The sequence below is a fragment of the Syngnathus acus genome, chromosome 14, assembly GCF_901709675.1.
Source record: "Syngnathus acus chromosome 14, fSynAcu1.2, whole genome shotgun sequence".
NCBI classification, from domain to species: domain Eukaryota; kingdom Metazoa; phylum Chordata; class Actinopteri; order Syngnathiformes; family Syngnathidae; genus Syngnathus; species Syngnathus acus.
The window spans coordinates 9,656,308-9,679,593 of NC_051099.1; the positions used below are offsets into that span (position 1 = coordinate 9,656,308).

A 23,286-nucleotide genomic window follows, 5' to 3' on the forward strand; every position below is an offset into this window, starting at 1 on the left:
TCGCAGAGGCACACTGATTTGCAGGTATGTAATTTGTTGAGTTCATGCATTCTGTTGGTTTTGTTCTTTGAACAAGGTGATGATCATGCACGGCTCATTTTGTGCACCAGTAAAAAACATCTATGTCTTGTTTTTGATTTTTTTTTGCTAAAGGTGGGTTCGGTGAATGCGCATATGAAACTGGTGGTGTTCGGTACCTCCAACAAGGTTAAGAACCACTGCTCTAGACCCTGCGGACTTCTTTTTCGCCTTCGGGGTCACTAAAAGACTAGCGTTTTGCGAGCGAAGGTTAGGGGACGCAGGGATGAGAATTTTCCTCGGATCCACGGATTTCCGTGTTTTTTTTCCGTCGAAAGTATCATTTTCCTGAATCGTGCAAATCCGTTGAGAATTTTTTTAAATTTATATTCATTCACGTATGGCCGGGCAACGTTAGCCTCGGCGACTCGCGAGCATTCGCCCGCCCGCCGCGACTGCATCTTTTGGCACATCTCAAATTAAAATTAGTTAAGCTGTGAGTACGGAAATCAGCTTGCCTCTGTAAACCTAACTCACTGGCAGCAGTGATGCGACAACATCCGCCTTATTTTCGGCAGCATTTTGGCGCTACTTCCGTCACATAATTTCCACTTGTTAACTTAACCTACGCGGAGAACTAGTGTTTTTACACCGCCACAATGTGAATTTGCGATTGGGTTTTCATCACTTGTAGACGAGTTATTTACAAATAGTTACAGTCGAACCTCGGTTTTCGAACGTCCTGGTTCTCGAACAAATCGGAATTCGAATGAAAAATTCGAGATTTTTTTACTTCGGTTGTCGAACAAAATTCGGAGGTCGAACCTCGAGAGATGAGCCGAAAGGACCCGAGAAAACCCGACCATGCGACCCGGATGCCGACTGACTCCGTTTGTTATTGTATTTTCGTTACTTTGAGGATTGTATTAACCCCTAATCATGCCTCCAAAGAAAGCAAGTGGGAGCAGTAAAGCCATCCTAAAACACAAAGACGCTCGCTCTTAAAGCAATGCGACAGTGAGCGCCCGGTGCGTTGCGGTTGCGCGATCGGACCAAATTAAGCTCCCTGCGCACTGAGGTCTACTTACCAGCTCAGTCGACTAGTGGTAGAGTGTCCGCCCTGAGACTGGAAGGTTGTGGATTCAAACCCTGGCCGGGTCATACCAAAGACTATAAAAATGGGACCCATTGCCTCCCTGCTTGGCACTCAGCATTAAGGGTTGGAGGATTAGATCACCAAATGATTCCCGAGCGCGGCACCGCTGCTGCTCACTGCTCCCCTCTCCCCCAGGGGATGGATCAAAATCACATGGGGATGGGTTAAATGCAGAGGACAAATTTCACCACACCCAGATGTGTGTGTGACGATCATTGGGACTTTAACTTAACTTTAACTTTAAATTTTGGAAAGTACATCAGGACTTTAAAAATATTTTCTAAATTTCAGCGACGGCTCTGTCACAATAATGCAACCAGTAGGTCCTGGGTTCCTCCTGATCCACAACAATGCCCGGCCTATTGTGGCAAGAGTATGCAGACAGTATCTGGAGGATGAAGGAATTGACACAATTGAATGGCCCTCACGATCACCTGATCTAAACCCGATAGAACACCTCTGGGACATAATGTTTCAGTCCATCATACGCCGCCAGGTTGTTCCTCAGACTTTACAGGAGCTCACCGATGCCCTTAGACAGATCTGGGAGGACATCTCACAAGACACCATCCGTCGTCTCATTAGGAGCATGCCGCGACATTGTCAAGCATACATACAAGCTGGTGGGGGCCACACAAGATATTGAAAAGAATTTTGAGTTGCAGAAATTGAATTTAGGCCAAAAGGACGAACCTGCCATATCATTTTTTCACTTTGATTTTTGGGGTGTCTGTATACTGAGCCCTCTGTAGGCTGAAAACTTTTATTTCCATCAAATGAAGTGGCATCCTTTTGTTCCTGAGACATTAAACGGTCCATATCAGTATAGATATCCCCCTAAAAAAAATTCACCATTGAAATCTGATGTGTTTTCAAAGTGTTCCTTTAATTTTTCTGAGCAGTGTATATATATATATATATATATATCGTCAAGCAACATGGTGGATGGGGAATACAGATGGTGCAAAATGTGAGTATTGGATTGTTCCCAGGAATAAATTGGCATAGCTGAAATTCCAAATTTTAGCAGCAGGTGGTGCAAAATGTGAGTAGAGAATTATTGGGTAAATTGGCATTGCTGAAGTTCCAAATTTTTCCAACAGATGGTGCCAAACCTTTACATGAGACCAGAAGGGGCAGTCGAGCAAAACAAGCTCAACTAGCAAAAATGTGGATAAATAGAATAGCATGGGGTCGGTTCTGAGTCACACATGGAAGCACAAATGTTTGGATTTTTGATTTTATTTCTTTGCTTGGCGACATATATTCAGTAACAGCTTAAAGCAATATTATCACATAATTGTACCAAGGTGCCCACTACCATTAGATGATGGTGGTGTGTTAAGAAATATTCAAAAAGGTTGATTCAAATGTTTTGAGATGCTTTAATCATTAAGAAATATTCAAAAAGGTTGATTCAAATGACGTCATGATGGCGCCGCGGATGGCAGCCACGGTGAGTCGCTCTCTGTTTATTTGTCTTATTTTGTGTGTTTTCTGTGTCCTCTGCTGTCCATCCCGGATCACTTTTACTAGAGAAGCGCTGTTAAACATCGGACAGTCTTCTTCTGGTATTTTCTCTCCTGTTCTCTTCGATTCAGACTGTTTGTCGGAGATTCTAGCCGGAGCGGCGGTGCTGTACAAGCTAGCACGACGACGGCGGCGCGGAAAACGAGCGGGAGCACTCGTAAGGCTGAGGCAGAGAGGGTTCCGTTCTGCCCTACCGTCAATTCATCTGGCGAATGTCCGCTCCCTGGCGAACAAGATGGACGAACTGCTGCTCCTCACTTCAAGGAACACGGACTTCAGCAGATCCGCCGCGCTGTGCTTTGTGGAAACGTGGCTCAGCGAACGAACGCCCCACCACGCCGTTGAGCTAGCGGGCTTCAGGCTAACGCGAGCAGATCGCAGCGCGGAGCTCTCCGGAAAATCAAAGGGAGGTGGTCTCTGTCTCTACATTAATGAACGTTGGTGTACTGATGTCACGGTGTTGAAAGAGTATTGCAGCCCTCTCCTAGAAACACTTTTCATAAACTGCCGGCCGTTCTATTCACCACGGGAGTTCTCCTCGATCGTCATGGCGGCTGTTTACATCCCACCACACGCACGTGCGAGTGAAGCCACGCAGATGCTGGCTGACCAGGTAACAGACATGGAGAAACTTCTACCAAACTCACTAATCATTGTTCTGGGTGATCTTAACAGGGCGAACCTCGCACACGAACTCCCCAGATACAGACAGCACGTAACGTGTCCCACCAGAGGGGCACAGACTCTGGACCACTGCTACACCGTGATCAAGGATGCATACCACTCTGCGGCTCGTGCAGCTTTAGGACTCTCGGACCACTGTCTAGTTCATCTGATCCCGGCCTACAGGCAGAAACTAAAAACTTCTAAGCCTGTGGTGAGGACTGTGAGGAAGTGGACAGTGGAGTCAAGGCAGGACCTCCAAGCCTGCTTTGACTGCACCGATTGGGGAGCTTTCGAAGCTGCAACTTCAGACTTGCATGAACTCACTGACACTGTCACATCATACATCAGTTTTTGTGAGGATCTGTGTGTGCAGACTAAGACCTTCTGCACGTACAACAACGACAAACCTTGGTTTACACCGAACCTCAGGAGGCTGCGCAAAGTCAAGGAGGAGGCCTACAGGAGCGGCGACCGCGACCTGTTCAGGCAGACCAGAAACACACTGAACCGAGAGGTCAGGAAAGCCAAGAGGTGTTACGGGGAGAACCTGAAGAGACACCTCTCTGCCAATCCTGATCCCTCAACAGTGTGGAAAGGTCTGCAGAGCATCACGGGCTACAAGAAACGAACCCCCCGTCCTGTGGAGAGCCCAAGGCTTGCTAACCAGCTGAATAAGTTCTACTGCAGGTTTGATCGGTCCTCCCACACAACGGGACTTCCTGCAGCACAATCCACATACTCACCTCTCCCCACAACTGCTCTGTCCACACCTCTATCATCGTTGTCACCCACTCTCTCTCTTGCAGAGGCCGCACCCGCACTCCAGGTCCGCGAGGAGGAAGTGCGCCAGATGTTCCGGAGACAAAAGACCAGGAAGGCACCGGGCCCAGACGGCGTGTCACCTTCCTGCTTGAAAGTCTGCGCTGAACAGCTGGCGCCCACCTTTGCACGGATCTTCAACCGTTCTCTGGAGCTGTGTGAGGTGCCCTCGTGCTTCAAGAGCTCCACCATCGTTCCAGTGGCCAAGAAGCCCGCCATCACAGGTTTGAATGACTATAGACCCGTCGCACTGACATCTGTGGTCATGAAATCTTTCGAGAGGTTAGTGCTGAACCACCTGAAGGAGGTCACGGGCCCCCTGCTTGACCCCCTCCAGTTTGCCTACCGGGCAAACAGGTCAGTGGATGATGCGGTCAACATGGGACTGCACTACATCCTGCACCACCTGGACACCCCAGGAACGTACGCCAGGATCCTGTTCGTGGACTTCAGCTCGGCGTTCAACACCATCGCTCCTGACATCCTCCAACAGAAGCTCATCCAGCTTGCGGTGCCTGCCCCCACCTGTCAGTGGATCACCAGCTTCCTGACCGACAGGAGACAGCGTGTGAGGCTGGGGGGCATCACATCTGACACCCGGACCACCAATACTGGAGCCCCTCAGGGGTGCGTCCTCTCCCCACTGCTCTTCTCTCTCTACACCAATGATTTCTCCTCAGATGACTCTCCTGTGAAGCTCCTGAAGTATGCAGACGACACCACTCTCATCGGACTGATCCAGGACGGTGATGAGACTGCGTACAGACAGGAGGTGGAGCGGCTGGTCCACTGGTGCAACCAAAACCATCTGGAGCTGAACCCGCTCAAGACCGTGGAGATGACAGTGGATTTCAGGCGAGACCCTTCACCACTTTTACCCCTCACTATCCGCAGTAATACTATTCTCTCCACAGACACCTTCAAGTTCCTGGGAACCACAATCTCTCGGGACCTGAAATGGACCGGCCACATAGACTCTGTCCGGAAGAAGGCCCAGCAGAGGCTGTACTTCCTGAGACAGCTCAAGAAGTTCAACCTGCCGCGAGAGCTTCTGAAGACTTTCTACACTGCCATCATCCAGTCTGTCCTCTGCACCTCCATCACTGTCTGGTTTGGATCAGCCTCCAAACAAGACAAGCACAGACTGCAACGGACAATCAGGACTGCAGAAAAGATCATTGGAATCAACCTCCCATCTATCCAAGACTTGTACCTGTCCAGGACCAGGAAACGTGCAAGGAACATCTCTACAGACCCTTCTCACCCAGGTTGCAGTCTGTTTGAACTACTCCCCTCCGGACGGCGTTATAGAGCTCGGTACGCCAAAACCAGCAGACACCGAGACAGCTTCTTCCCCCGGGCTGTTGCTCTGATGAACTCACACCACTCATAGAGTCTCAGAGGCATTACTGTGCAATGACATCCTGCTCTTCACACCTTTTGAATTTGTCTACACTGTTTTTGCCATTATTCACATGTCCTGAGTGTTGTTAGTCACCTATATGTTGAACAGAGGGTGTGTTTTACCGAAGTCAAATTCCATGTTTGGCACGCTCAAACATGGCGAATAAAAACTCTTGAATCTTGAATCTTGAGATGTTTTAATCAGTAAGAAATATTCAAAAAGGTTGATTCAAATGTTTTGAGATGTTTTAATCAGTAAGAAATATTCAAAAAGGTTGATTAAAATGTTTTGAGATGTTTTAATCAGTATAGTCAAGGATTCATAATTTTATGTTTTAGTGACATGTAACATTGAAGTTTTATTTTCATGAAAAGTGTTTTGAATGATTTAAAAGGAAGGGGGGGGCTCACCAGGGTGTTGGCTGTATTTTTGGTGGAAAATAGTTCATGGGAAAAATGAAAGAGTGGAAACAGCTGCCAGGGTGGCAGCAGGCTTGCGTAATTTGTGGAAAACCTGGATTGAGCAATCCAAACCAGCAGTGGTTCTCAGTTGAGAGGAAAAAGGGGATTGCGCAACCCTCACAGATCAGCTGAGATTGTGCAATCCTATGCTATGCGAAGTATAGATGCCAGTAAGAGCATAGGCAGAGAGGCCTATAAAAAAGCCACCGCAGACAACCACGGGGCTTCTCTGTCCCAAAGAGCATTATTACGTGAAGAAGCCCGCAAGAGTTCCAAGACTCTTTCCAGCCTCAGAAATTTTAGTGTAAAACGCAAGATCGCTTGCTTGGATTAACTTGGATTTACTCAAAGAATTGGACTTGACGACATTTCACAAGGAGCTAGGTGAGGGGAACGGATTTTTCCGTGTTTAAGCCGGGGGGAGGACAGCCGTGGGCGCGAACGGCGGTCCTCTCGAGGCCAACCTATTTCCCAAATTTGCATTCTAGAAAGAAAAGCGAACTGATCACTCGACTTTATTTCCACCAAGAATAGCATACAACTTGTAGCTACCTTTTCCTACTTTACTGATTTATGTTTTATAATCAAAAGGACTCCGTGACTGAATGATTTTATTTGTACGGGTATCAGTGAGTGAAATTGTTCCAGTTGTTGGAGGAATTAATATTTGTAATTCTATTTCATACTTTTTCAATAAATGTGGCTTGTATAATCATTTAATTCGTTGTGCTCTAATTTGTATGGTATATGCAATCGACTGTTTTTGGTTTGAAAATTCGATTCGGTTACAGGTAATTATTATGATATAAAATCGGACTGTGATGAATAAGATTAATGAAGGCGTATAAATTAGACTAGTCGGATTATTGTTGGATTCAAATCCATTCAATTGTTCGTTGGTTGCGGGCCCGTCCTGTACTTGTCGGGCTGCGTTTAAATCTAACTCGGACAATTGACGCATTAAATTGCCTTCAATTACATACCATACCAGCTCAGGGGTTTATACCAGCTCAGTGGCCTAGTGGTAGTGTCCGCCCTGAGACTGGAAGGTTGTGGGTTCAAACCCCGGCCGGGTCATACCAAAGACTATAAAAATGGGACCCATTGCCTCACTGCTTGGCACTCAGCATTAAGGGTTGGAATTGGGGGGTTAGATCACCAAATGATTCCCGAGCGCGGCACCGCTGCTGCTCACTGCTCCCCTCTCCCCCAGGGGATGGATCAAAATCACACGGGGATGGGTTAAATGCAGGGGACAAATTTCACCACACCCAGATGTGTGTGTGACGATCATTGGGACTTTAACTTAACTTTAACTTAACTTCAAACTTATATGAAGGATAATTTTATTCCGTTTAAATATTTAATTCGTTTAAATATTTACTTCAATCAAGTAATTCAATGAATGGGTTCAAATTAGACTAGTCCAGGGGTGGCCAACCAGTCAGAGACTAAGAGCCACATTTTTTTACTGTGTACCGCAAAGAGCCAAATCCCCCCCCCCTCCCGATTGGGTTTGCCCCTCCTCCTTTGCGGGATTTCACCACATGCGCGTTTGACGAAAATACCATATTGAACTCAAGCGAAGCGAACACGCAGCGTTTGACGAAAATATCATATTGAACTCAAGCGAAGCGAACACGCACAAAAACAAACAAACAAACAAACAAATAAACCCACAAATGTTGATATGAACATAAAGGAGCCGCATGAAACCCGGCAAGGAGCCGCATGCGGCTCGCGAGCCGAACGTAAAGGAGCCGCATGGGTTGGCCACCCCTGGACTAGTCGGATTATTGTTGGATTCAAATCCATTCAATTGTTCGTTGGTTGCGGGCCCGTCCTGTACTTGTCGGGCTGCGTTTAAATCTAACTCGGACAATTGACGCATTAAATTGCCTTTTCTAACTATTTGAAGGATAATTTTATTTCGCTTAAATATTTGATTCATTTGAAAATATCATTCGTTTGATTAATCGAGTTGTTTGAAGCATTTCAACAGTTAGGAGTTTATATACGTATAGTTTTAGAATGAATGATTAATGCATCAAATTTATTCTCAAATACTATTATTGTCATACTTCCATTAATTTGACCCTTCATCGAATAAAGACGTGTAGGCTCGCTACTTCGGCAACAAAGTAGAGCTGACCCATATAAATAGTTACTTCGGCACAACTAGGGCAAGTGTGCGCTAGATCAACGAATCCCTGAGGTCTTAACAAAGACATCTAAAAATATCCGAAATATAACAAAAGCCTCAAATCACCGAAGTGAGCCATCAGTATGGCGCGGTTATTCTGACGACGTGTCTCAAATTTAAGTTACTCAGCACGAGCGTCGTTTGACTTCAGAGGGATTGGCGTCATAAAGAGATTATATTGATTCTTTTAGAAATAATTTAACACAGTTGGTCAGAGACGGACGAGTCCCTTCACCCCGGCTTATCTAACCCTTTAATGGGGAGCCGGTCACTTTAATAAAAAGTGCAGGTTTGACCAGGGGTCACCAACCTTTCTTAAACCGAGAGCTACTTCCTGGGTACTGATTAAGGCAAAGGGCTACCAGTTTGACACACACTTCTGAAATAGCCAATTTGCTCAATTTAGCTTTCACTATGTGTTATTATTGTCATTTCCAGTTCACGTGTGATTTTAACAAGAATAGCAAAAATACAGTCAAACCTCGGTTTTCGACCACAATCCGTTCCAGAAGGCGGTTCGAGAAGCGAATCGGTCTATTTTTCCCATTACAAATAATGTAAAAAAATGTAGTCCGTTCCCAGACAAAAAACAAAAACGCCTTTTTTTTATTTATTTTTTTTAGCATTTTTTCATTTGCGCATTATTGTCTGGTCGCTCAACTGCAGCGCACCGCCGAACGCGCAACCGTAGCGCGTCGCCCACCGCGCAACTGCACCGCGCTGGTCGCATTTTTGTGATAGAGCCGTCGCTGAAATTTAGAAAATATTTTTAAAGTCCTGATGTACTTTCTAAAATTGAAGTGTGCAGGGAGCTTAATTTAGTCCGATCGCGCAACCGCAGCGCGCCGAATATATGAACGTAAAGGAGCCGCATGAAGGGCGTCAGCTATATAAAGAGCGCTTTAAGAGCGTCTTTGTGTTTTCGGATGGCTTTACTGCTCCCACTTGCTTTCTTTGGAGGGACGATTAGGGGGTTAATACAATCCTCAAAGTAACGAAAATACAATAACAACGGAGTCAGTCGGCATCCGCGCCGCACGGTCGGGTTTTCTCAGGTCCTCCCGGCTCATCTCGCGAGGTTCGACCTCCGAATTTTGTTCGACAACCGTAGCAAAAAAATCTCGAATTTTTTGTTCGAATTCCGATTTGTTCGAGAACTGGGACGTTCGAAAACCGAGGTTTGACTTTAAAATAAATAGATGCAGCTCACTGACAAGACCCCTGATATATATATATATATATACATATTATTTAATTTAACTAATTTATTGTCCTAAAATCTGGGGTGCGCATTATGCATGGGTACAACAATTTTTGAAGAAAATCTCCCTCGACATAAAACTTGAAATCACACCTTTCTTCTTGTTTGTTGTCAATCGCGCATCGCATTCAGCCATCCTGCCCAACACACTTAGTCAGTAAAATTCATAATTGACGACACATCGTTTGATGCGATGGTGCAATCCTTGATGGTGTGTTATTGTCAAATATTGTTTGTTTTTTAATCTCCATCGCAGACCGGATATCATACGGGGGGCGCCATGACAGTATGCGCAGAACGGATTCGCAAGACACGTCAGCTATATAAAGAGCGAGAGTTCAGTTCTCTACCTATTAGTTTCAATTCACAGTTTAATTAGCAGTTTCAATCAGCAAATAACAAAATGCGTATTACAGGTAATATTTTATTTCACCACACTTTGCCTTGTTCCTTTCTTCTCTGCTGTTCACTTCAAACACGCTCCATACGAACGTTTTTTAATCTCCATCGCAAACCGGATATCATACGGAGGCCGCCATTACAGATGCGCAGAACGGATGCGCAAGACACGTCAGCTATATAAAGAGCGAGAGTTCAGTTCTAAACCTAAATGCGTATTACAGGTAATATTTTATTTCACAACACTTTGCCATGTTCCTTTCTTCTCTGCTGTTCACTTCAAACACGCTCCATACGAACATGTTTTTTAATCTCCATCGCAAACCGGATATCATACGGAGGCCGCCATTACAGATGCGCAGAACGGATGTGCAAGACACGTCAGCTATATAAAGAGCGAGAGTTCAGTTCTAAACCTAAATGCTAGGGGTGTAAATCGCGGGTTTTGTCACGATACGATATCATATCGATACAAAGGATCACGATACGATTATTGCCGATATCTTAAAGCCTGCTGTGATTCATTCACGATACATCACGATATAGTGCTCCACGATCGATATATTTTTTTTTTTTTTTAAATAAAAAATATAGAACAATATCCTGATTTATAACAATTCATACGCAAAATCAACAAGGTACTGCAAACTCTTTATTTAGGAAATTACAAGAGTATTGTAGTATACAAAGTGCTTATTTTAACACTGAACTTTATCGAATTCCTATATTTTTTCTCATATAAGTAAAGAAAAATGAATATTCTTTCTTTTTTTGTAATACCATTAACTTTAAAGTGCATTACTGAACTATTTATTTACAATAATTTTAATTGTCCGTTGAGCCATCTTTTCTTTGGAATCCAAAGTGCTTCCAAACGAATGACTTGAAGCCCAAAGGGGAGCGAATTTCCTCGTCTTCTTGGACACTAGCCATAGCACCAGCCCAGGAGCCGCGTAGTTGTCGGCTCCCCTTTCACGTGCCTGCTCTGCTCACAACACAGCACGCCGCGTACTGCTCCCGGAAAGAGGAAGCAAGCGACAATGAACTGGATTTCAAAATAAAGTCGCGTCTAATGTCCGAGGTCAAACACGGCGATATAAATCGATGTTTACGTTTAGCATCGATGCCAATAAATCGTAGAGCATTATATCGATTAATCGACGTGTATCGATGAATCGTTACACCCCTACTAAATGCGTATTACAGGTAATATTTTATTTCACAACACTTTGCCTTGTTCCTTTCTTCTCTGCTGTTCACTTCAAACACGCTCCATACGAACACAATGCTCTCGTATCAGACGCTTGCTCGATCACCTGCTCGTTTGCTGTCACAATGTACCCTACACAAATCCGAAACATTTCTCCGCTATTGAGTTTGCTAGCGCATGCGCAGTGATACTGACCGGCAGAATAACATCCGGGTGTTCCCAAAGATGATCTTTTTTCTGAAATAATTTTACGTTTACGGATTTAAGATTAAAGATTAAAGATTAGATCACCAACTGATTCCCGAGCACGGCACCGCTGCTGCTCACTGCTCCCCTCTCCCCCAGGGGATGGATTAAAATCACACGGGGATGGGTTAAATGCAGAGGACAAATTTCACCACACCCAGGTGTGTGTGTGACGATCATTGGGACTTTAATCTTTAATCTTTAATCTTTAAATAAGAGTCCAAATTTGGGTGCGTATTATACATGGGTACAGGCTTTTTTCCAGCATCGGCATGCCATTTTTAGGGTGCGTATTATGCACGGGGGCGTGTTTTGCATGGAAAATCACAGTATATATGTATATACAGTGCCTTGCGAAAGTATTCGGCCCCCTTGAACCTTTCAACATTTCGCGACATTTCAGGTTTCAAACATAAAGATATAAAAGTTTAATTTTTTGTCAAGAATCAACAACAAGTGGGACACAATCGTGAAGTGGAACAAAATTTATTGGATAATTTAAACTTTTTTAACAAATAAAAAACTGAAAAGTGGGGCGTGCAATATTATTCGGCCCCCTTGCGCTAATACTTTGTAGCAGGGCTGTGGACTCGGTCGGATTTTTGCACCGAGTCCGAGTCCGAGTCCGGCCTCTTGACCACGAGTCCGAGTCCGAGGCCGGCTGTCAATTTTTTCTGTTAATTCATGTGACTGCTTAGTCTTTATTCAAGGCTAATTTAGATCAAAATCTAAATAATTACAACAGTTTTGTGATGGCTTTCTCTTTATTAAACATATAAACGAAATACAATAAACAGATACTTTCAAGTTTCAATTCAACGACTTGAGTTTGTTCTTAGGAACAAAATCGCCTCAACCAAGTCAGCCTTCATCGCGCCGCGCTGATCAGACATGATAAACTTGAGCCCGGAAAACAGGCGCTCTACGCTGACTTGGCTGATTGGCATTGCTGTTAGTGTCCGAGTCGCTGCCTTGAGGCCGGACGGATAACGATCAGCTGTAACAAATGGGCTCTCTTTCATTCGACCAAGTGCCAACATTGCCCCAATTTCTTCATCTATGTCGGTTGGCGAGGTGGCGGCCGACAAACGCTGGCGGCGCTCAATGCTGTCAAGTTCTTTTTCAAACTCATCCTCCTCCGTCGATGTAGAGCCATCAACCTCGGCCTCCATCGACGGCCCCTCCAGGTGCTGGTGGGTACGAGACCGGATTCGCCTCACAACGGCACGGAGGCCATTCTTGGCGCTCTCCATCTGCTCTTCGCTGAGGAGAATGCGGTAACGCGCATCGACGAAGACGGCTGCCAGAAAAAAATCATTGTCGAAGAGCTTGTCCTCTCGTTGCTCCATTGAATTGGCGATTGGTGAAGCCAGAAGGGGCTGCTTGCGCAACGCTGCCTTCAAGGCCGACCACTCCTTGAGAAAGCTGCCGGGGGTGATTGAGGCCGACTGGAGCTTGACCGTGACATCGTATGGCCTCTTGAGGATCGTGGCCAAGGTCTCAAGCTTCTTCCATTCTGACTCGTTAAGGAGAAGTTCCGGAGAAGCAGCCGCCAAGTCCTGGACATGCTTCGTAGATGAAGGAGCCGTTCTGTCATGAGGTAGGTGCTTCCCCAACGGGTGGGCACATCGACGACAGGGAGAAGACCTCCTCGACGACGGAGGACAGCAAGCAGATTGGGGGTCCGCAGTCTCTTCACCACCCGTCGGACTTTATCCAGTAGTTTCATGACATGCTCCGCCTTCAATCCGTCACGAATTGCCAGTTGCAGCGTGTGAATAGCACAGCGCATGTGATCAATCATTCGAAAATCGGCATCCTGAATCCCAGCGAACTTCTCAAGCTGGACCTCGTTGTCCAGATTGACGCCCCCCTCGTTTCGTTTTCAGTATCATCAGCATCTTCGTCGTCCTCATTGATGAGCCGCACGGCTTTGCTCATGGTCGCTGCGTTATCGACGACGATGGAGAGGACATGCAGGTCAAAATCCTTGATGACGGCGTTGATGACATTCTTGACCGCCTCACTGTCATGCCCCCCGTCGGTGTCCTTGATGGCAAGAGTCTTGATTTTAATCTCACCGTCGCGGGTTGTTATTTAAATTCTTCCTCTTTAGTGACAGAGATGTCTTTTGTTCCCTGTCAGCCATCTGTCTCCGAGTCCTTACTGTCCTTTTGTTATGTGTGTGTGTTTTTGTTCCTGTAAGAGCCCTTCACCAACAATGAGCAGAGCATATTTGCATAGGCGAAGTGTTCTGATTTGGTTCATAGATTGTTGTTGGTCAGAAATGTTTTTATTTGTCAAGCGTTATATACAGTTTGAAGTAGTTGCGTACAAGTTATCCCATATTTACTCAATGTTTGTTTAAGTGTTTAGGACAAGTTACTTATTGTTATTGTGTGTTAATTTACTAAGTAGATAAAGTCTAGCAAAGGTTTAGTTGCATTGTTCCACAGGAAAGCGGCAATTCAAGTTATCTGATCTCACTCGCGGACGAGTCAGCCAACAATAGGAGACGAACAGCTGGTTGAGTGCTAATTTACACCACACTACATTCTTTAGCTAATCAGCGTTGCTACAGACACAATCTCTCCTCCCTTTAGTGTAGCAACGCCTCTGTAACCAGGGCAACCAAAACATTAAATAACCGTAGCAGGGCTGTGGACAGTATTCCTACGCGCATTCTCAGCAGCATGATGAAAATAAAATTGAACGTATTTTTTTTATTGTCGAACTCGGTGGACTCGGTCAAAATCAGCACCGAGTCCGAGTCCGGCAAAAATGACCGAGTCCGAGTCCCCGAGTCCGAGTCCCCGAGTCCGAGTCCACAGCCCTGCTTTGTAGCGCCACCTTTTGCTGCAATTACAGCTGCAAGTCGCTTGGGGTATGTCTCTATCAGTTTTGCACATCGAGAGACTGGAATTCTTGCCCATTCTTCCTTGCAAAACAGCTCGAGCTCAGTGAGGTTGGATGGAAAGCGTTTGTGAACAGCAGTCTTCAGCTCTTTCCACAGATTCTCGATTGGATTCAGGTCTGGACTTTGACTTGGCCATTCTAACACCTGGATACGTCTATTTGTGAACTATTCCATTGTAGATTTGGCTTTATGTTTTGGATCATTGTCCTGTTGGAAGATAAATCTCCGTCCCAGTCTCAGGTCTCCAACAGTCTCAGGTCTCCAACAGGTTTTCTTCCAGAATGGTCCTGTATTTGGCTCCATCCATCTTCCCATCAATTTTAGCCATCTTCCCTGTCCCTGCTGAAGAAAAGCAGGCCCAAACCATGATGCTGCCACAACCATGTTTGACAGTGGGGATGGTGTGTTCAGGGTGATGAGCTGTGTTGCTTTTACGCCAAACATATCGTTTTGCATTGTGGCCAAAAAGTTCGATTTTGGTTTCATCTGACCAGAGCACCGTCTTCCATATGTTTGGTGTGTCTCCCAGGTGGCTTGTGGCAAACCTTAAACGAGACTTTTTATGGATATCTTTGAGAAATGGCTTTCTTCTTGCCACTCTTCCATAAAGGCCAGATTTGTGCAGTGCACGACTGATTGTTGTCCTATGGACAGACTCTCCCACCTCAGCTGTAGTTATCTGCAGTTCATCCAGAGTGATCATGGGCCTCTTGGCTGCATCTCTGATCAGTCTGTTCCTTGTTTGAGATGAAAGTTTGGAGGGACGGCCGGGTCTTGGTAGATTTGCAGTGGTCTCATACTCCTTCCATTTCAATATAATTGCTTGCACAGTGCCCCTTGAGATGTTTAAAGCTTGGGAAATCTTTTTGGATCCAAATCCGGCTTTAAACTTCTCCACAACAGTATCTCGGACCTGCCTGGTGTGTTCCTTTGTCTTCATGGTTCTCTCTGCGCTTTAAACAGAACCCTGAGACTATCAAAGAGCAGGTGCATTTATACGGAGACTTGATTACACACAGGAGCATTCTATTTATCATCATCAGTCATTTAGGACAACATTGGATCATTCAAAGATCCTCACTGAACTTCTGGAGTGAGTTTGCTGCACTGAAAGTAAAGGGGCCGAATGATATTGCACGCCCCACTTTTCAGTTTTTTATTTGTTAAAAAAGTTTAAATTATCCAATAAATTTCGTTCCACTTCACGATTGTGTCCCACTTGTTGTTGATTCTTGACAAAAAATTTAAATTGTATATCTTTATGTTTGAAGCCTGAAATGTGGCGAAATGTTGAAAGGTTCAAGGGGGCCGAATACTTCAAGATTCAAGATTCAAGAGTTTTTATTCGCCATTTTTGAGCGTGCCAAACAAGGAATTTGACTTCAGTAAATCACACCCTCTTTTCAACATTTAGGTGACTAACAACACTCAGGACACGTGAAAAATGGCAAATATTCTCAAACATCCCCTGATCTTAAACTCCCAAAAGGACAAGGAAAAACTCAAAACTCCAGCTAGGGGAAATGAGAAACCTTGAGAAGAGACCACAGATGGGAAGGTCCCTCTTCCAGGATGACCAGGCTGCAATGGATGCAGAGAGGACACATAGTACAAACAGTGTAGACAAATTCAAAAAAGGTGTGGAGAGCAGGATGTTATTTCACAGTAATGACTCTGAGACTCTAAGAGTGGTGTGAGTTCATCAGAGCAACAGCCTGGGGGAAGAAGCTGTCTCTGTGTCTGCTGGTTTTGGCGTACCGAGCTCTATAACGCCGTCCGGAGGGGAGTAGTTGAAACAGACTGCAACCTGGGTGAGAAGGGTCTGTAGCGATGTTCCTTGCACGTTTCCTGGTCCTGGACAGGTACAAGTCTTGGATAGATAGGAGGTTGATTCCAATGATTTTTTCAGCAGTCCTGATTGTCCGTTGCAGTCTGTGCTTGTCTTGCTTGGAGGCCGATCCAAACCAGACAGTGATGGAGGTGCAGAGGACAGACTGGATGATGGCAGTGTAGAAGGTCTTCAGAAGCTCTCGCGGCAGGTTGAACTTCTTGAGCTGTCTCAGGAAGTACAGCCTCTGCTGGGCCTTCTTCCGGACAGAGTCTATGTGGCCAGTCCATTTCAGGTCCCGAGAGATTGTGGTTCCCAGGAACTTGAAGGTGTCTGTGGAGAGAATAGTATTACTGCGGATAGTGAGGGGTAAAAGTGGTGAAGGGTCTCGCCTGAAATCCACTGTCATCTCCACGGTCTTGAGCGAGTTCAGCTCCAGGTGGTTTTGGCTGCACCAGTGGACCAGCCGCTCCACCTCCTGTCTGTACGCAGTCTCATCACTGTCCTGGATCAGTCCGATGAGAGTGGTGTCGTCTGCATACTTCAGGAGCTTCACAGGAGAGTCACCTGAGGAGAAATCATTGGTGTAGAGTAGGGGTGTCCAAACTTTTTGCAAGGCCAATATCTCCCGTGGGGGGGGGGGGGGTGCTAGTGGGACGTCCAACGCTGCGCGTTCCCTTCTCTTCCGGGGGGGGGGGGGGGGTGCTAGTGGGACGTCCAACGCTGCGCGTTCCCTTCTCTTCCGGGGGGGGGGGGTGCTAGTGGGACGTCCAACGCTGCGCGTTCCCTTCTCTTCCGGGGGGGGGGGGGGGGGGGGCTCATCGGACGTCAAGCGCAGCGCGTTCGCTTCTCTCCCGGGGGGGGGGAGGCGGCTAGTGTGACGTCAAATCAAACGCTGCGCGTTCGCTTCTCTTCCGGGGGGGGGGGGGGGGGGCTGATCGGACGTCAAGCGCTTTGTGTGGCGGGCTCCATCTAGTGTGGAAACTGAGAAGTGCTCAAGCTGTTGTGCGGGCCACATTCAATTATGTTTTCTGAATTTGCTGCGGGCCAATAAAAACTGGACCGCGGGCCGCAGTTGGCCCGCGGGCCGTAGTTTGGACACCCCTAGTGTAGAGAGAGAAGAGCAGTGGGGAGAGGACGCACCCCTTAGGGGCTCCAGTATTGGTGGTCCGGGTGTCAGATGTGATGCCCCCCAGCCTCACACGCTGTCTCCTGCTGGTCAGGAAGCTGGTGATCCACTGACAGGTGGAGGCAGGCACCGCAAGCTGGATGAGCTTCTGTTGGAGGATGTCAGGAGCGATGGTGTTGAACGCCGAGCTGAAGTCCACGAACAGGATCCTGGCGTACGTTCCTCGGGTGTCCAGGTGGTGCAGGATGTAGTGCAGTCCCATGTTGACCGCATCATCCACTGACCTGTTTGCCCGGTAGGCAAACTGGAGGGGGTCAAGCAGGGGGCCCGTGACATCCTTCAGGTGGTTCAGCACTAACCTCTCAAAAGATTTCATGACCACAGATGTCAGTGCGACAGGTCTATAGTCATTCAAACCTGTGATGGCGGGCTTCTTGGCCACTGGAACGATGGTGGAGCTCTTGAAGCACGAGGGCACCTCACACAGCTCCAGAAAACGGTTGAAGATCCGTGCGAAGGTGGGCGCCAGCTGCTCAGCGCAGACTTTCAAGCAGGAAGGTGACACGCCGTCTGGGCCCGGTGCCTTCCTGGTCTTTTGTCTCCGGAACATCTGGCGCACTTCCTCCTCACGGATCTGGAGTGCGGGCGCGGCCTCTGCAAGAGAGAGAGTGGGTGACAACGATGATAGAGGTGTGGACAGAGCAGTTGTGGGGAGAGGTGAGTATGTAGATTGTGCTGCAGGAAGTCCCGTTGTGTGGGTGGACCGATCAAACCTGCAGTAGAACCTGTTTAGGTGGTTAGCAAGCCTTGGGCTCTCCACAGGACGGGGGGTTCGTTTCTTGTAGCCCGTGATGCTCTGCAGACCTTTCCACACTGTTGAGGGATCAGGATTGGCAGAGAGGTGTCTCTTCAGTTTCTCCCCGTAACACCTCCTGGCTTTCCTGACCTCTCGGTTCAGTGTGTTTCTGGTCTGCTTGAACAGGTCGCGGTCGCCGCTCCTGTAGGCCTCCTCCTTGACTTTGCGCAGCCTCCTGAGGTTCGGTGTAAACCAAGGTTTGTCGTAGTTGTACGTGCAGAAGGTCTTAGTCTGCACACACAGATCCTCACAAAAACTGATGTATGATGTGACAGTGTCAGTGAGTTCATGCAAGTCTGAAGTTGCAGCTTCGAAAGCTCCCCAATCGGCGCAGTCAAAGCAGGCTTGGAGGTCCTGCCTTGACTCCACTGTCCACTTCCTCACAGTCCTCACCACAGGCTTAGAAGTTTTTAGTTTCTGCCTGTAGGCCGGGATCAGATGAACTAGACAGTGGTCCGAGAGTCCTAAAGCTGCACGAGCCGCAGAGTGGTATGCATCCTTGATCACGGTGTAGCAGTGGTCCAGAGTCTGTGCACCTCTGGTGGGACACGTTACGTGCTGTCTGTATCTGGGGAGTTCGTGTGCGAGGTTCGCCCTGTTAAGATCACCCAGAACAATGATTAGTGAATTTGGTAGAAGTTTCTCCATGTCTGTTACCTGGTCGGCCAGCATCTGCGTGGCTTCACTCGCACGTGCGTGTGGTGGAATGTAAACAGCAGCCATGACGATCGAGGAGAACTCCCGTGGTGAATAGAACGGCCGGCAGTTTATGAAAATTGTTTCTAGGAGAGGGCTGCAAAACTCTTTCAACACCGTGACATCAGTACACCAACGTTCATTAATGTAGAAACAGAGACCACCTCCCTTTGATTTTCCAGAGAGCTCCGCGCTGCGATCTGCACGAGTTAGCTGGAACCCCGCTAGCTCCACGGCGTGGTGGGGGGTTCGTTCGCTGAGCCACGTTTCCAGAAAGCACAGCGCGGCGGATCTGCTGAAGTCCGTGTTCCTTGAAGTGAGGAGCAGCAGTTCGTCCATCTTGTTCGCCAGGGAGCGGACATTCGCCAGATGAATTGACGGTAGGGCAGAACGGAACCCTCTCTGCCTCAGCCTTACGAGTGCTCCGGCTCGTTTTCCGCGCCGCCGTCGTCGGGCTAGCTGGTATAGCACCGCCGCTCCGGCTAGAATCTCCGACAAACAGTCTGAATCGGAGAGAACAGGAGAGAAAATACCAGAAGAAGACTGTCCGATCTTTAACAGCGCTTCTCTGGTAAAAGTGATCCGGGATGGACAGCAGAGGACACAGAAAACACACAAAATAAGACAAAGAAACAGAGAGCGACTCACCGTGGCTGCCATCCGCGGCGCCATCATATTTACTTTCGCAAGGCACTAGAGCTTCACTAAGTCTAAGCACTCTGGCCAAGATCTGCCTGTTGTTTCCATGCATTTTTTCAACCTGCTTTTGATAGTATAGTTTGCTCGTTCAACCAGGCCAGTGCTGGAAGGGTGCCAAGCGCAGTGGTTTTTTTAACGTTATCCCAAGGTGTACAGCCATGTTCTGTACAACTTGGTTCACAGTGTGGACCATTGTCACTGTAAATGGTTTGGGGGATGCCATGAGTCGGTATGATGGCTTTGCAAATGGCTTTTGCCACTGTTAAGGCATCTGCACGTTTAGATGGAACTATTTCCACCCATTTGGAAAATGCATCAATCATCACTAGGCAGTATTTGTGAGGTCCACTTTGTGTGAGTTCAATAAAATCCATATGCATGATTTGAAATGGGTAAGACGGTTTTGGAAATGAGCCTCTCTTAGGTCTCATGTTTCCTTGTGGATTATGTTTCACACAAACGGGACATGCTTTACAAAAAATTTTTAAGTAAACATCTAAACCAAAGGTAGTGAATTGTTGATGTATGATGGACCTCATCCCCCCTGTCGACACATGGCAAGGCCCATGTGTCGCAATCGCTGCTGCCTTAAAAAGTGATTTTGGTAAAACAGGTTTGTCATTGATGCGGAGGATATTATCTGTATCCGCTACTGCACCTTTTGTCGTCCACATTCGTTTTTCCACCATTGGAGCATTGCCCTGCATATCTGTCAGTATAGTCTTATCTATGAGTTGCGTGTCCTCTGAATCTATTAAAAAAAATTCATGGCCATGTTTCCCTGCTGCTGCTTCTTTAGCAATTCTGTCCGCTAATCTGTTTCCATTTGAGGCTTCATCTGTGCCTGTGGTGTGAGCAGCACATTTACACACAGATAGTTTAGCAGGTAAATGAATGGCCTGCAACAAGTCTTTTAACAAGGAGGCATGGGTAACCGGCTTACCGGTTGATGTTGTCATCCCTCTGCGCTCCCATTGTTTTGCAAAATAGAACAGAGTAGAAAACGCATACTGACTGTCTGTGTATACAGTGACTTCCTTATCTTCCGCTAATTGACAAGCTCTTGTTAGTGCAATTAGCTCAGCAGCCTGCGCTGACCTGTTGTATGGAAGCTTCTCTGCTTCAACAATCTGGTTTGGCAATTTCACAATTGCATACCCACTTTGATTGTTCCATTTAGGATCCTTCGAACATGACCCATCCACAAACCACTTTTCCCCTTTGTCAAGTGGTGTGTCAATTAAATCTTGTCTGGGCAGCTGTAGATGTCCTGTAGCATCCAAACAGTTATGTGGGGTACCATCCCCTGGCAACGGAATCAACGTTGCTGGGTTAAGGACCGTGCACCTCTTTATCACAATGTGTGGTTGTGACAGAAGTGTAGCAGTGTAGGATAGGCAGGTGACAAAAAGTTCATCTTGCTTTGCAGTAGCAACACATCTACAGCATGTGGAACCAGCAGTTCCATTTTGTGAAAGAGCACCATATCTGCAGATTGTCTCACTGCAAGCGCTGCCGCGCATACTGCTTGGACACAGTCTGGCAAGGATTGAGCCACTGGATCCAATTTTTTTGAATAAAATGCAATTGGTCTTAGTTTGCTGCCATGACTCTGCAGCAACACTGAGGTCATAAAACCATTCCTGCAGTCTGCTGTTTGCACAAAGGTTTTATTGTAGTCTGGCAAGATAAGAGATGTGGTTTCCATCAGAGCCTGTTTCAGCACTACAAAAGCATCATCTGCTGCTGGTGTCCACATTATTTTTTCTGTCATCGCCATGGGGACTCCATGCGCAATATCTAGCAGCGGTTGCGTCTTTTCCGCATAATGTGGGATCCATGCTCTGCAGTAATTGCAGAGCCCCAAAAATGACATAGTTTGTTTCTTTGTCTCCGGTTTCGGTGCATCTGCAATGATCTGCTTTCTGGTTTTCTGTATCTGTCTTCCAGAAGCTGTCAACGTGTGACCTAAATAGTTCACTTCCTGTCTGACCCATTGTAGTTTGTTCTTGTTCACTTTATTCCCTGTTTTGCAGAGATAGTGTAAGAATGCTAAGGAGTCTTCCTTGCAAGCAGCTTCAGTTTCAGAGGCTACCAGGAGATCATCTACATAAACTAGAAGTTGGCTTTTGTTTGACATCTGAAAATCAGCCAAACAGGCCATGATAGCTTGAATGAAAATACCGTTTTTTTCCATGTATAATGCGCCCCCATGTATAATACGCACCCTAAAAATGGCATGTCAATGCTGGAAAAAAGCCTGTACCCATGTATAATACGCACCCAAATTTTGACTTTTTTTTTTTTTTTTTTTTAAGTCCCAATGATCGTCACACACGCATCTGGGTGTGGTGAAATTTGTCCTCTGCATTTGACCCATCCCCGTGTGATTTTGATCCATCCCCTGGGGGAGAGGGGACCAGTGAGCAGCAGCGGCGCCGCGCTCGGGAATCATTTGGTGATCTAACCCCCCAATTCCAACCCTTAATGCTGAGTGCCAAGCAGGGAGGCAATGGGTCCCATTTTTAAAGTCTTTGGTATGACCCGGCCGGGTTACTTAAGTCCGTAAACGTAAAATTATTTCAGAAAAAAGATCATCTTTGGGAACAACCGGATGTTATTCTGCCGGTCAGTATCACTGCGCATGCAGTAGGAAACTCGATAGTGAAGAAATATGTGAGACTCTCAACCAATGTTCCCTCTAATTTTTCATGTATCTGGGCATACACACAAGCTCCCTGAGCAAACTGAGGACTATTGTGAGCAACATCAGGTGGCCAACCCGCGGCTCGCTCTTTGCCGGGTTTCATGCAGCTCGCTTCGCTTCGCAATTGTCATGGTGATCTTTCTGGTGATTTCTTAACTAGGCTGGATGTATTTTTTTTGTTGGCGTTGATTTCTCCGACTGCCCGGAAAGGCACCACCGCGATCAGTTAGGTTAAAATGAAGACAGGAAAGTGACGTTGTAAAGAACCATCCGTGACAAGATTTTCTTCAAACATTGTTGTACCATGATTTTCTTCAAAAAAAAAAATTAAAAAAAATAAAATAAAAAAATAAAATAAATTGTACCCATGTATAATGCGCACCCCAGATTGTAGGACAATAAATTAGTTAAATTTTGCGCATTATACATGGAAAAAAACGGTAGTTGGACTATCAGCGAATCCCTGTGGCAATCTGGTGTACGTATAACTTTGCCCTTTAAAGGTAAATGCAAACCAAAACTGTGAGTCTGGGTGAATTGGCACTGAGAAAAATGCATTGCTAAGATCAATTACTGTGAAAAACTTCTGGTTAGGTTTCAAAGTGTTTAGAAGTGTGTGTGGGTCAGGCACATTAGGTGCTCTTGTCTGCACTGCATCATTCACTGCTCGTAAATCTTGTATCATTCGCCAATCAATTTTATTGGCCTTTCGAACTGGAAAAATAGGAGTGTTGCAAGGAGAATCCGAGCACTTCCTGATGATTCCTCCTGACAAAAGATCATTTATAACAGGGGCAATCCCGTTTATTGCCTCCTGTTTTAAAGGATATTGCTTAACTCTTGGACGCCACTCTGATCTTGGTTTGATCTGCACTGGCGGAATGGATGTTAACAGTCCTACATCAGATGGGCCCTTTGTCCACAGTTTGTCAGGAAGCCCAGCCAATTCCCCCTCCTCCTTTTCATTCAAACACACAAGCGCATGCCCTACCAACAGCTACTTCACACACAGTTTGCTTCCACATGTCACAACTGGTACTGTAGCTCCACCCATCACCTTTGTCCTCATAATCAGTGACA

At 46.5% G+C, this 23,286-nt stretch overlaps 1 long non-coding RNA gene across 1 annotated transcript; it reads left to right on the plus strand.

The window, feature by feature from the left end:
* The first annotated feature begins 268 nt into the window (after positions 1-268).
* LOC119133984 lies at positions 269-17,787 on the plus strand. Its single transcript, XR_005100240.1, has 3 exons — positions 269-730; positions 11,906-11,911; positions 17,778-17,787. It is a non-coding gene; the product is annotated as an uncharacterized LOC119133984 (long non-coding RNA).
* The last annotated feature ends 5,499 nt before the right edge of the window (positions 17,788-23,286 follow it).